Genomic DNA, 12,469 nt, shown 5'->3' with positions numbered 1-12,469 from the left:
TGATATATTTTGTGGTGCTTTGTTTGCTTTGTATTCATTATTTCTCCCCCCTCTTCTCTCCGGTAGACTACGAGACCGACGCTGCTGCTGACCAGTTCGACTACGGAGTTGACGACCCCTCTCTCTTGCCAGAGCAACCAGGCAAGCCCCCCCTTTGATCACCAGATATCGCCTACTCTTCTTTATACTGCTTGCATTAGAGTAGTGTAGCATGTTACTGTTTTCCGTTAATCCTATTCTGATGCATAGCCTGTCATTGCTGCTATAGTCATTGATACCTTACCCGCAATCCTAAATGCTTAGTATAGGATGCTAGTTTATCATCATTGGCCCTACATTCTTGTCAGTCTGCCTTGCTATACTATCGGGCCGTGATCACTTGGGAGGTGATCACGGGTATATACTATACATACATACATACTATACAGATGGTGACTAAAGTCGGGTCAGCTCATTGAGTACCCGCAAGTGATTCTGACGAGGGGGCTGAAAGGACAGGTGGCTCCATCCCGGTAGAGGTGGGCCTGGGTTCCCGATGGCCCTCGACTGTTACTTTGTGGCGGAGCGACAGGGCAGGTTGAGACCACCTAGGAGACAGGTGGGCCTGGCCCTGTTCGGCGTTCGCGGATACTTAACACGCTTAACGAGATCTTGGTATTTGATCTGAGTCGGCTACGAGCCTATACGCACTAACCATCTACGCGGGAGTAGTTATGGGTATCCCGGCGTCGTGGTATCAGCCGAAGCACTTCAGACGTCAGCGACGGAGCGGCGCGCGCCGAATTGGACTGGAACGCCACTAGGCTAGGTCTGCTTTCGGCCGCCCTCGCAACGTGCAGGTGTGCTATGGGCGATGGGCCCAGACCCCTGTGCGCTTAGGTTTAGACCGGCGTGCTGGCCTCTCTATCGTGCCTAGGTGGGGCTGCGACGTGTTGATCTTCCGCGGCCGGTCATGACCCAGGAAAGTGTGTCCGGCCAAATGGGATCAAGCATGTTGGGTTATGTGGTGCACCCCTGCAGGGAAGTTAATCTATTCGAATAGCCGTGATCTTCGGTAACAGGACGACTTGGAGTTGTACCTTGACCTTATGACAACTAGAACCGGATACTTAATAAAACACACCCTTCCAAGTGCCAGATATAACCGGTGGTCGCTCTACCTCAGGGATATGAGGAGGGGATCGCCGGGTAGGATTATGCTATGCGATGCTACTGGAGATGCTACTTGGAGTTGCTACTTGGAGATGCTACTTGGAGGACTTCGATCTACTCTCTTCTACTTGATGCAAGACGGAGGCTGCCAGAAGCGTAGTCTTCGATAGGACTAGCTATCCCCCTCTTATTCTGGCATTCTGCAGTTCAGCCCACCGATATGGCCTCCTTACACATATACCCATGCATATGTAGTGTAGTTCCTTGCTTGCGAGTACTTTGGATGAGTACTCACGGTTGCTTTCTCCCCCCTTTTTTTCCCCCTTTCCTTTCTTTCTGGTTGTCGCAACCAGATGCTGGAGCCCTGGAGCCAGACGCCACCGTCGACGATGATTCCTACTACACTGGAGGTGCCTACTACTACGTGCAGGCTGCTGACGACGCCCAGGAGCAGTTTAGGAGGATCCCAGGCAGGAGGCCTGCGCCTCTTTCGATCTGTATCCCAGTTTGTGCTAGCCTTCTTAAGGCAAACTTGTTTAACTTATGTCTGTACTCAGATATTGTTGCTTCCGCTGACTCGTCTATGATCGAGCACTTGTATTCGAGCCCTCGAGGCCCCTGGCTTGTATTATGATGCTTGTATGACTTATTTTATTTGTAGAGTTGTGTTGTGATATCTTCCCGTGAGTCCCTGATCTTGATCGTACACATTTGCGTGCATGATTAGTGTACGATTAAATCGGGGGCGTCACAACCTCCTTCTGGTCCCCCCAGGCGACGCCCTTCTCCTTCCAGGGCTTAAGCTTCTTGGGAGGCCCGACCAAGAATGCTGGGACTTCGGCCTGACCAGGGGCAAGCGGTTCGGTGATGTAAAACCACTCCCGCTACCACCCCTTTACCGTTTTGATGAAGGTGCCCTTGAACCATTCGGGACCTTGGTTTTTGCTGATCATGGCCCCCCCGCACTCCGCTAGGTCGGAGCCACTAGATTTTGGCTTGATGCCGAAGATCTTCAGCCACAGGACAAAGTGTGACTCACAACGAGGAAAGCCTCGCAGACTATGAGGAAGGCGGCAAGATGGAGGATGGAGTTTGGGGCTAGATAATGAAAATCCAGCATGTAGTAGTACACGACCCCGTGCATAAAAGGGTGCAGCGGGAACCCCAACCCTCAGATGAGGTGGGGGACAAAGACTACCCGCTCCTCGACATTGGGAGCAGGCACTTGCTGGCCAGCGACACAAGCACGGGCGGCGATGTCGATGGACAGGTACCCCATGTTGCGCAGTTCCTAGATGGTCTCCTCGGTCACGATGGAGCCACCCAGTGCCCTTGGAGGGTCTCGGCCATGGCTGGTGAAGGAAGATGGACTCGCTGAAGAGAAAGGGATGTGGGATAGGATCTGTCCGCTGGAGCTAGACGAAATAGTGGAAGGGAAGGTTGGGAGCGTGGTTAGTGGCGCAATCCTTCCTTTTGCTCTTATAAGCCCGTGAAAGGCCAAGAGCCCCCTTCCTCGCTGCGTCGATAATCTCGCCACTCTTATCAAAGATGTCGTTGAGCGTACGGGGGGAAACAAAATCTTGATGATATTGAAGGAAATATGCCCTAGAGGCAATAATAAAGTTATTATTTATTTCCTTATTTCATGATAAATGTTTATTATTCATGCTATAATTGTATTAACCGGAAACATGATACATGTGTGAATACATAGACAAACATATAGTCACTAGTATGCCTCTACTTGACTAGCTCATTAATCAAAGATGGTTATGTTTCCTAACCATAGACATGTGTTGTCATTTGATTAATGGGATCACATCATTAGGAGAATGATGTGATTGACATGACCCATTCCATTGCCTAGCACTTGATCGTTTAGTATGTTGCTATTGCTTTCTTCATGACTTATACATGTTCCTGTAACTATGAGATTATGCAACTCCCGTTTATCGGAGGAACACTTTGGGTACTACCAAACTTCACAACGTAACTGGGTGATTATAAAGGAGTGCTACAGGTGTCTCCAAAGGTACATGTTGGGTTGGCGTATTTCAAGATTAGATTTTGTCACTCCGATTGTCGGAGAGGTATCTCTGGGCCCTCTCGGTAATGCACATCACTATAAGCCTTGCAAGCAATGTGACTAATGAGTTAGTTGCGGGATGATGCATTATGTAACGAGAAAAGAGACTTGCCGGTAACGAGATTGAACTAGGTATTGGATACCGATGATCAAATCTCGGGCAAGTAACATACCGATGACAAAGGGAACAACGTATGTTGTTATGCGGTTTGACCGATAAAGATCTTCGTAGAATATGTAGGAGCCAATATGAGCATCCAGGTTCCGCTATTGGTTATTAACCAAGAATAGTTCTAGGTCATGTCTACATAGTTCTCGAACCCATAGGGTCCGCACGCTTAAGATTTTGATGACAGTTATATTATGAGTTTATGAGTTTTGATGTACCGAAGGAGTTCGGAGTCCCGGATGAGATCGGGGACATGACGAGGAGTCTCGAAATGGTCGAGACGTAAAGATCGATATATTGGACGACTATATTCGGACTTCGGAAAGGTTCCGAGTGATTCGGATATTTTTTGGAGTACCGGAGAATTACGGGAATTCGTCGGGGAGTATATGGGCCTTATTGGGCCATACGGGAATAGAGGAGAGAGGCCGAAAGGAAGGAGGCGCGCAGCCCCCCTCTGGTCCGAATTGGACAAGGGGTGCGGCCCCCTTTTCCTTCCTCCTCTCCCCCTGTTTCCCCCTTCTCCTACTCCAACAAGGAAGGAGGGAGTCCTACTCCCGGTGGGAGTAGGACTCCCCTTGGCGCGCCCCTCCTAGGCCGGCCGCCCCCTCCCCCCTTGCTCCTTTATATACGGGGGCAGGGGGGCACCTCTAGGGAAAACACAAGTTGATCTACGGATTGTTCCTTAGCCGTGTGCGGTGCCCCTCTCCACCATATTCCACCTCGGTCATATCGTCGCGGAGTTTAGGCGAAGCCCTGCGCCGGTAGAGCATCATCATCGTCACCACGCCGTCGTGCTGACGGAACTCATCCCCGACACTTTGCTGGATCAGAGTCCGGGGATCGTCATCGAGCTGAACGTGTGCTGAACTCGGAGGTGCCGTATGTTCGGTGCTTGGATCGGTCAGATCGTAAAGACGTACGACTACATCAACCGCGTTGTCATAACGCTTCCTCTTACGGTCTACGAGGGTACGTGGACAACACTCTCCCCTCTCGTTGCTATGCCATCACCATGATCTTGCGTGTACGTAGGAAATTTTTTAAAATTACTATGTTCCCCAACAGTGGTATCAGAGCCTAGGTTTTATGCGTTGATGTTATATGCACGAGTAGAACACAAGTGAGTTGTGGGCGATACAAGTCATACTGCTTACCAGCATGTCATACTTTGGTCCGGCGGTATTGTGAGATGAAGCGGCCCGGACCGACATTACGCGTACGCTTACGCGAGACTGGTTTTACCGCCGTGCTATGCACACAGGTGACTAGCGGGTGTCTGTTTCTCCAACTTTAGTTGAACCGAGTGTGGCTACGCACGGTCCTTGCGAAGGTTAAAACAGCACCAACTTGACGAACTATCATTGTGGTTTTGATGCGTAGGTAAGAACGGTTCTTGCTCAGCCCGTAGCAGCCACGTAAAATTTGCAACAACAAAGTAGAGGACGTCTAACTTGTTTTTGCAGGGCATGTTGTGATGTGATATGGTCAAGACGTGATGAGATATAAGTTGTTGTATGACATGATCATGTTTTGTTGAAGTTATCGGCAACTGGCAGAAGCCCTATGGTTGTCTCTTTGTTGCATAAGATGCAAGCACCAAATAATTGCTTTACTTTATCGCTATGCGATAGCAATAGTTGCAAGAGCAATAGTTGGCGAGACGACCATGTGACGACACATTGATATAGATCAAGATGATGAAGATCATGGTGTCGTGCCGGTAATGATAGAGATCATGACAGTACTTTGGAGATGGAGATCAAAGGTGCAAGATGATCATGGCCATATCATGTCACATATTTTGATTGCATATGATGTTTATCTGTTATACATCTTATTCTGTTTTGTTTGACGGTAGCATTTTAAGATGATCTCTCACCAATTATCAAGAAGTGTTCTCCCTGAGTATGCACCGTTGCGAAAGTTCTTCGTGCTGAGACACCACATGATGATCGGGTGTGATAGGCTCTACGTTCAAATACAACGGGTGCAAAACAGTTGCACACGCGGAATACTCAGGTTAAACTTGACGAGCCTAGCATATACAGATATGGCCTCGGAACACGGAGACCGAAAGGTCGAGCGTGAATCATATAGTAGATATGATCAACATAGTGATGTTCACCATTGAAAACTACTCCATCTCACGTGATGATCGGTCATGGTGTAGTTGATATGGATCACGTAATCACTTAGAGGATTAGAGGGATGTCTATCTAAGTGGGAGTTCTTAAGTAATATGATTAATTGAACTTTAATTTATCATGAACTTAGTCCTGGTAGTATTTTGCAAATTATGTTGTAGATCAATAGCTTGCGTTGTTGCTTTCATATGTTTATTTTGATATGTTCCTAGAGAAAACTGTGTTGAAAGATGTTAGTAGCAATGATGCGGATTGGATCCGTGATCTGAGGTTTATCCTCATTGTTGCACAGAAGAATTATGTCCTTAATGCACCGCTAGGTGACAGACCTATTGCAGGAGCAGATGCATACGATATGAATGTTTGGCTAGCTCAATATGATGACTACTTGATAGTTTAGTGCACCATGCTTAACAACTTAGAATCGGAACTTCAAAGATGTTTTGAACGTCATGGACCATATGAGATGTTCCAGGAATTGAAGTTAATATTTCAAGCAAATACCCGACTTGAGAGATATGAAGTCTCCAACAAGTTCTATAGCTAAAAGATGGAGGAGAATCGCTCAACTAGTGAGCATGTGCTCAGATTGTCTGGGTACTTCAATCGCTTGAATCAAGTGGGAGTCAATCTTCCAGATAAGATAGTGATTGACAGAATTCTCTAGTCATCATCACTAAGTTACTAGAACTTCGTGATGAACTATAGTATGCAAGGGATGACGAAAACAATTCCCGAGCTCTTCGTGATGTTGAAATCAACGAACGTAGAAATCAAGAAAGAGCATCAAGTGTTGATGATTGACAAGACCACTAGTTTCAAGAAAAGGGCAAAGGGAAAGAAAGGGAACTTCAAGTAGAATGACAAGCAAGTTGTCACTCCCATGAAGAAGCCCAAAGCTGAACCAAAGCCTGAAACTGAGTGCTTACACTGCAAAGGAAATGGTCACTGGAAGCGGAAATGCCCTGAATATTTGGTGGATAAGAAGGATGGCAAAGTGAACAAGGGTATATTTGATATACAGGTTATTGATGTGTGCCTTACTAGTGTCTATAGTAGCTCCTGAGTATTTGATACTTGTTCGGTTGCTAAGATTAGTAACTCGAAACAGGAGTTACAGAATAAACAGAGACTAGTTGAAGGGGAAGTGACGATGAGTGTTGGAAGTAGTTCCAAGATTGATATGATCATCATCGCACACTCCCTATACTTTCGGGATTAGTGTTAAACCTAAATAAATGTTATTTGGCATTTGCGTTGAGCATGAACATGATTTGATCGTGTTTATTGCGATACGGTTATTCATTTAAAGTTAGAGAATAATTGTTATTCTGTTTACATGAATAAGACCTTCGATGGTTATACACCCAATGAAAATAGTTTGTTGGATCTCGATCATAGTGATACACATATTCATAATATTGATGCCAAAAGATGCAAAGTTAATAATGATAGTGCAACTTATTTGTGGCACTGCCGTTTGGGTCATATCGGTGTAAAGCGCATGAAGAAACTCCATAAAGATGGATTTTCGGAATCACTTGGTTATGAATCATTTGATGCTTGCGAACCGCGCCTTTTGGGCAAGATGACTAAAACTCCGTTCTCCGGAACAATGGAACAAGCTACTGACTTATTGGAAATAATACATACCGATGTATGCGATCCAATGAGTGTTGATGCTCGTGGCAAGTATCGTTATTTTCTGACCTTCACAAGATGATTTGAGCAGATATGGGTATATCTACTTGATGAAACATAAGTCTGAAATAGTTGAAAGGTTCAAACAATTTCAGAGTGAAGTGGAAAAATCATCGTAACAAGAAAATAAAGTTTCTATGATCTGATTGTAGAGATGAATATTTGAGCTACGAGTTTGGCCTTCATTTTAAACAATGTGGAATAGTTTCACAGTTCACGCCACATGAAACACCACAGCGTAATGGTGTGTCCGAACGTCGTAACCGCACTTTACTAGATATGGTGCGATCTATGATGTCTCTTATCAGTTTACCACTATCGTTTTGGGGTTATGCATTAGAGACAGTTGCATTCACTTTAAATAGGGCACCATCGAAGTCTGTTGAGATGACGCCTTATGAACTGTGGTTTGGCAAGAAACCAAAGTTGTCGTTTCTTAAATTCTGGGGCTGCGATGCTTATGTGAAAAAGTTTCAACTAATAAGCTCGAACCCAAATCGGAGAAGTGCGTCTTCATAGAATACCCAAAGGTAACTATTGGGTACACCTTCTATCACAGATCCGAAGGCAAGTTATTCGTTGCTAAAATGGATCCTTTCTAGAGAAGAAATTTCTCTCGAAAGAAGTGAGTGGGAGGAAAGTAGAGCTTGATAAGGTAATTGTACCTTCTCCCAAATTGGAAAGTAGTTCATCACAGAAATCAGTTCCTGTGATTCCTACACCAATTAGTGAGGAAGCTAATGATGATGATCATGAAACTTCAGATCAAGTTACTACAAAACCTCGTAGGTCTTCCAAAGTACAGTCCGCACCAGAGTGGTATGGTAATACTGTTCTGGAAGTCATGTTACTAGACCATGATGAACCTACGAACTATGAGGAAGCGATGATGAGCCCAGATTCCGCGAAATGGCTTGAGGCCATGAAATCTGAGACAGGATCCATGTATGAGAACAAAGTGTGGACTTTGGTGGAGTTGCCCGATGATCGGCAAGCCATATTGTATAAATGGATCTTCCAGAGGAAGACGGACGTTGATAGTAGTGTTACTATCTACAAAGCTAGAATTGTCGCAAAAGGTTTTCGACAAGTTCAAGGTGTTGACTACGATGAGAGTTTTTCACTCGTATCTATGCTTAAGTCTGTCTGAATCATGTTAGCAATTGCCGCATTTTATGAAATCTGGCAAATGGATAAACAAAACTGCATTCCTTAATGGTTTTCTTAAAGAAGAGTTGTATATGATGCAACCAGAAGGTTTTGTCAATCCTAAAGGTGCTAACAAATTGTGCAAGCTCCATCGATCCATCTATGGACTGGTGCAAGCATCTCGGAGTTGGAATATATGCTTTGATGAGTTGATCAAAGCATATGGTTTTATACAGACTTTTGAAGAAGCCTGTATTTACAAGAAAGTGAGTGGGAGCTCTGTAGCATTTCTAATATTATATGTGGATGACATATTGTTAATTGGAAATGATATGGAAATTTTGGATAGCATGAAAGGATACTTGAATAAGAGTTTTTCAAAGCAAGACCTCGGTGAAGCTGCTTACACATTGAGCATCAAGATCTATATAGATAGATCAATACGCTTGATAAGATTTTTCAATGAGGACATACCTTGATAAAATTTTGAAATAGTTCAAAATGGAACAGCCAAAGAAGGAGTTCTTGCCTGTGTTACAAGGTGTGAAGTTGAGTAAGACTCAAGACCCGACCATTGTAGAAAATAGAAAGAGAATGAAAAGTCATTCCCTATGCCTCAGTCATAGGTTCTATAAAGTATGCTATGCTGTGAACCAGACCTATTGTATACCTTGCTCTGTGTTTGGCAAAGGAATACAATTTTGATCTAATAAGTAGATCACTGGACATGGGTCAAGAATATCCTTAGTGAGGACTAAGGAGATGTTTCTCGATTATGGAGGTGATAAAAGAGCCCGTCGTTAAAGTTACAACGATGCAAGCTTTTACACCAATCCAGATGACTCTAAGTCTCAATCTGGATACATATTGAAAGTGGGAGCAATTAGCTAGAGTAGCTCCGTGCAGAGCATTGTGGACATAGAATATTTGCGAAATACATACGGCTCTGAATATGACAGACCCGTTGACTAAGCTTCTCTGACGAGCAAAAAATGATCATACCTTAGTACTCTTTTGGGTGTTAATCACATAGCGATGTGAACTAGATTATTGACTCTAGTAAACCCTTTGGGTGTTGGTCACATGATGATGTGAACTATGGGTATTAATCACATGCAGATGTGAATATTGGTGTTAAATCACATAGCGACGTGAACTAGATTATTGACTCTAGTGCAAGTGGGAGACTGAAGGAAATATGCCCTAGAGGCAATAATAAAGTTATTATTTATTTCCTTATTTCATGATAAATGTTTATTATTCATGCTATAATTGTATTAACCGGAAACATTATACATGTGTGAATACATAGACAAACATATAGTCACTAGTATGCCTCTACTTGACTAGCTCATTAATCAAAGATGGTTATGTTTCCTAACCATAGACATGTGTTGTCATTTGATTAATGGGATCACATCATTAGGAGAATGATGTGATTGACATGACCCATTCCGTTAGCCTAGCACTTGATCGTTTAGTATGTTGCTATTGCTTTCTTCATGACTTATACATGTTCCTGTAACTATGAGATTATGCAACTCCTGTTTACCGGAGGAACACTTTGGGTACTACCAAACTTCACAACATAACTGGGTGATTATAAAGGAGTGCTACAGGTGTCTCCAAAGGTACATGTTGGGTTGGCGTATTTCAAGATTAGGTTTTGTCACTCCGATTGTCGGAGAGGTATCTCTGGGCCCTCTCGGTAATGCACATCACTATAAGCCTTGCAAGCAATGTGACTAATGAGTTAGTTGCGGGATGATGCATTATGTAACGAGAAAAGAGACTTGCCGATAACGAGATTGAACTAGGTATTGGATACCGACGATCGAATCTCGGGCAAGTAACATACCGATGACAAAGGGAACAACGTATGTTGTTATGCGGTTTGACCGATAAAGATCTTCGTAGAATATGTAGGAGCCAATATGAGCATCCAGGTTCCGCTATTGGTTATTGACCAAGAATAGTTCTAGGTCATGTCTACATAGTTCTCGAACCCGTAGGGTCCGCACGCTTAAGGTTTCGATGACAGTTATATTATGAGTTTATGAGTTTTGATGTACCGAAGGAGTTCGGAGTCCCGGGTGAGATCGGGGACATGACGAGGAGTCTCGAAATGGTCGAGACGTAAAGATCGATATATTGGACGACTATATTCGGACTTCGGAAAGGTTCCGAGTGATTCGGGTATTTTTCAGAGTACCGGAGAATTACGGGAATTCGTCGGGGAGTATATGGGCCTTATTGGGCCATACGGGAATAGAGAAGAGAGGCCGAAAGGAAGGAGGCGCGCAGCCCCCCTCTGGTCCGAATTGGACAAGGGGTGCGGCCCCCTTTTCCTTCCTCCTCTCCCCCTGTTTCCCCCTTCTCCTACTCCAACAAGGAAGGAGGGAGTCCTACTCCCGGTGGGAGTAGGACTCCCCTTGGCGCGCCCCTCCTAGGCCGGCCGCCCCCTCCCCCCTTGCTCCTTTATATACGGGGGCAGGGGGCACCTCTAGGGAAAACACAAGTTGATCTACGGATTGTTCCTTAGCCGTGTGCGGTGCCCCTCTCCACCATATTCCACCTCGGTCATATCGTCGCGGAGTTTAGGCGAAGCCCTGCGCCGGTAGAGCATCATCATCGTCACCACGCCGTCGTGCTGACGGAACTCATCCCCGACACTTTGCTGGATCGGAGTCCGGGGATCGTCATCGAGCTGAACGTGTGCTGAACTCGGAGGTGCCGTATGTTCGGTGCTTGGATCGGTCGGATCGTGAAGACGTATGACTACATCAACCGCGTTGTCATAACGCTTCCGCTTACGGTCTACGAGGGTACGTGGACAACACTCTCCCCTCTCGTTGCTATGCCATCACCATGATCTTGCGTGTACGTAGGAATTTTTTTGAAATTACTATGTTCCCCAACAGATATCCCTGATAAAATGGGCACGATTTCTGCTTCGAAGGGACGTGCCAGTAAAAAGTTTGCCTCGGGCCGCAATTCAAGGGAAGCAGTAACTGCTCGACCTGTCGTGCGGTGGGTCGTTTCGATAAAGTGGTCAGATGAAGTGGAACCGCCCACGCGCGAGGTGCTTAGTCTTCGAGGCTAAGGTACCCAATCTCTTCGGGCAGAAGGAACAGGGTCGGTTCGACACTGGTTGGCATGAGGGGGTGGTTTGAAATTACAGGGAGGAACTCGTCTGTCGAGCCATGGACTCCGAATACGAGGTTATTGTCGTCAGGAAGATCGTCCTTGGCATCGAAGACCAGTTCGGGGCTACTGACGATGTCCTAGAATAGGGTGTACTAACCCGGCCGACCCATCCTCCTCGGGAAGGGCCGAGAAGCCCTCATTCATGGTCGAGGAGGACTCCGGAGGCCGCCTGCAGGAGGCGTGTCCAAGACTAGCTCTCCCGAAGATTTGACGTATACTCCAAGATCTCTGCCGCCGCCTAGCTCCTAGTTACTGACCTTGTAACCCTAAAGACCCTTCCCGACGTGTATATAAGCCATAAGGTTTAGCCCGGAGAGGTAACATCAACACAACATCCTTCACCTAGCCCTAGAGTTAGACCGCACATTACGATCTCGAGGTAGATCAACTCTGTATTTGATATATCTCCATCAGTATAAACAAGGGCAAGACATAGGGTTTTACCTCCATCAAGAGGGCCCGAACCTGGGTAAACACCATCGCTTTCGTTCCTATTACCCTCGATCCGAGATCCACAACTCGGGACCCCCTACCCCGAGGTCTGCCGATTTTCACACCGACAATCTTGCTTATAGTAGTATTATTGGAGATAGGTTGTAGTTATTTATTACTGTTGCTTGTTTACTTTTTGTGCAAGACTAATGTTGCAGGAGCACATCATTACAATAATAAACTAGAAACTAAATAAGAACCTCCTCTAGTCTGGGTAAGTCATTTGCCACGGAACCGAACTCACCTATATGACCACATTTGCTTGAGTGGGAAGGCCTTGTTTCGTTTGTAGTTATGTCTCTTTCACGTGTCTCCAAAGAGGGAAGCTAGGACGAGTAGACTTCCTTGGACGGGAAGTTGCCGTCT

This window comes from Triticum dicoccoides, chromosome 1B (assembly GCF_002162155.2).
Source record: "Triticum dicoccoides isolate Atlit2015 ecotype Zavitan chromosome 1B, WEW_v2.0, whole genome shotgun sequence".
In the NCBI taxonomy this organism is placed as follows: domain Eukaryota; kingdom Viridiplantae; phylum Streptophyta; class Magnoliopsida; order Poales; family Poaceae; genus Triticum; species Triticum dicoccoides.
This window is presented reverse-complemented; position numbering follows the sequence as displayed.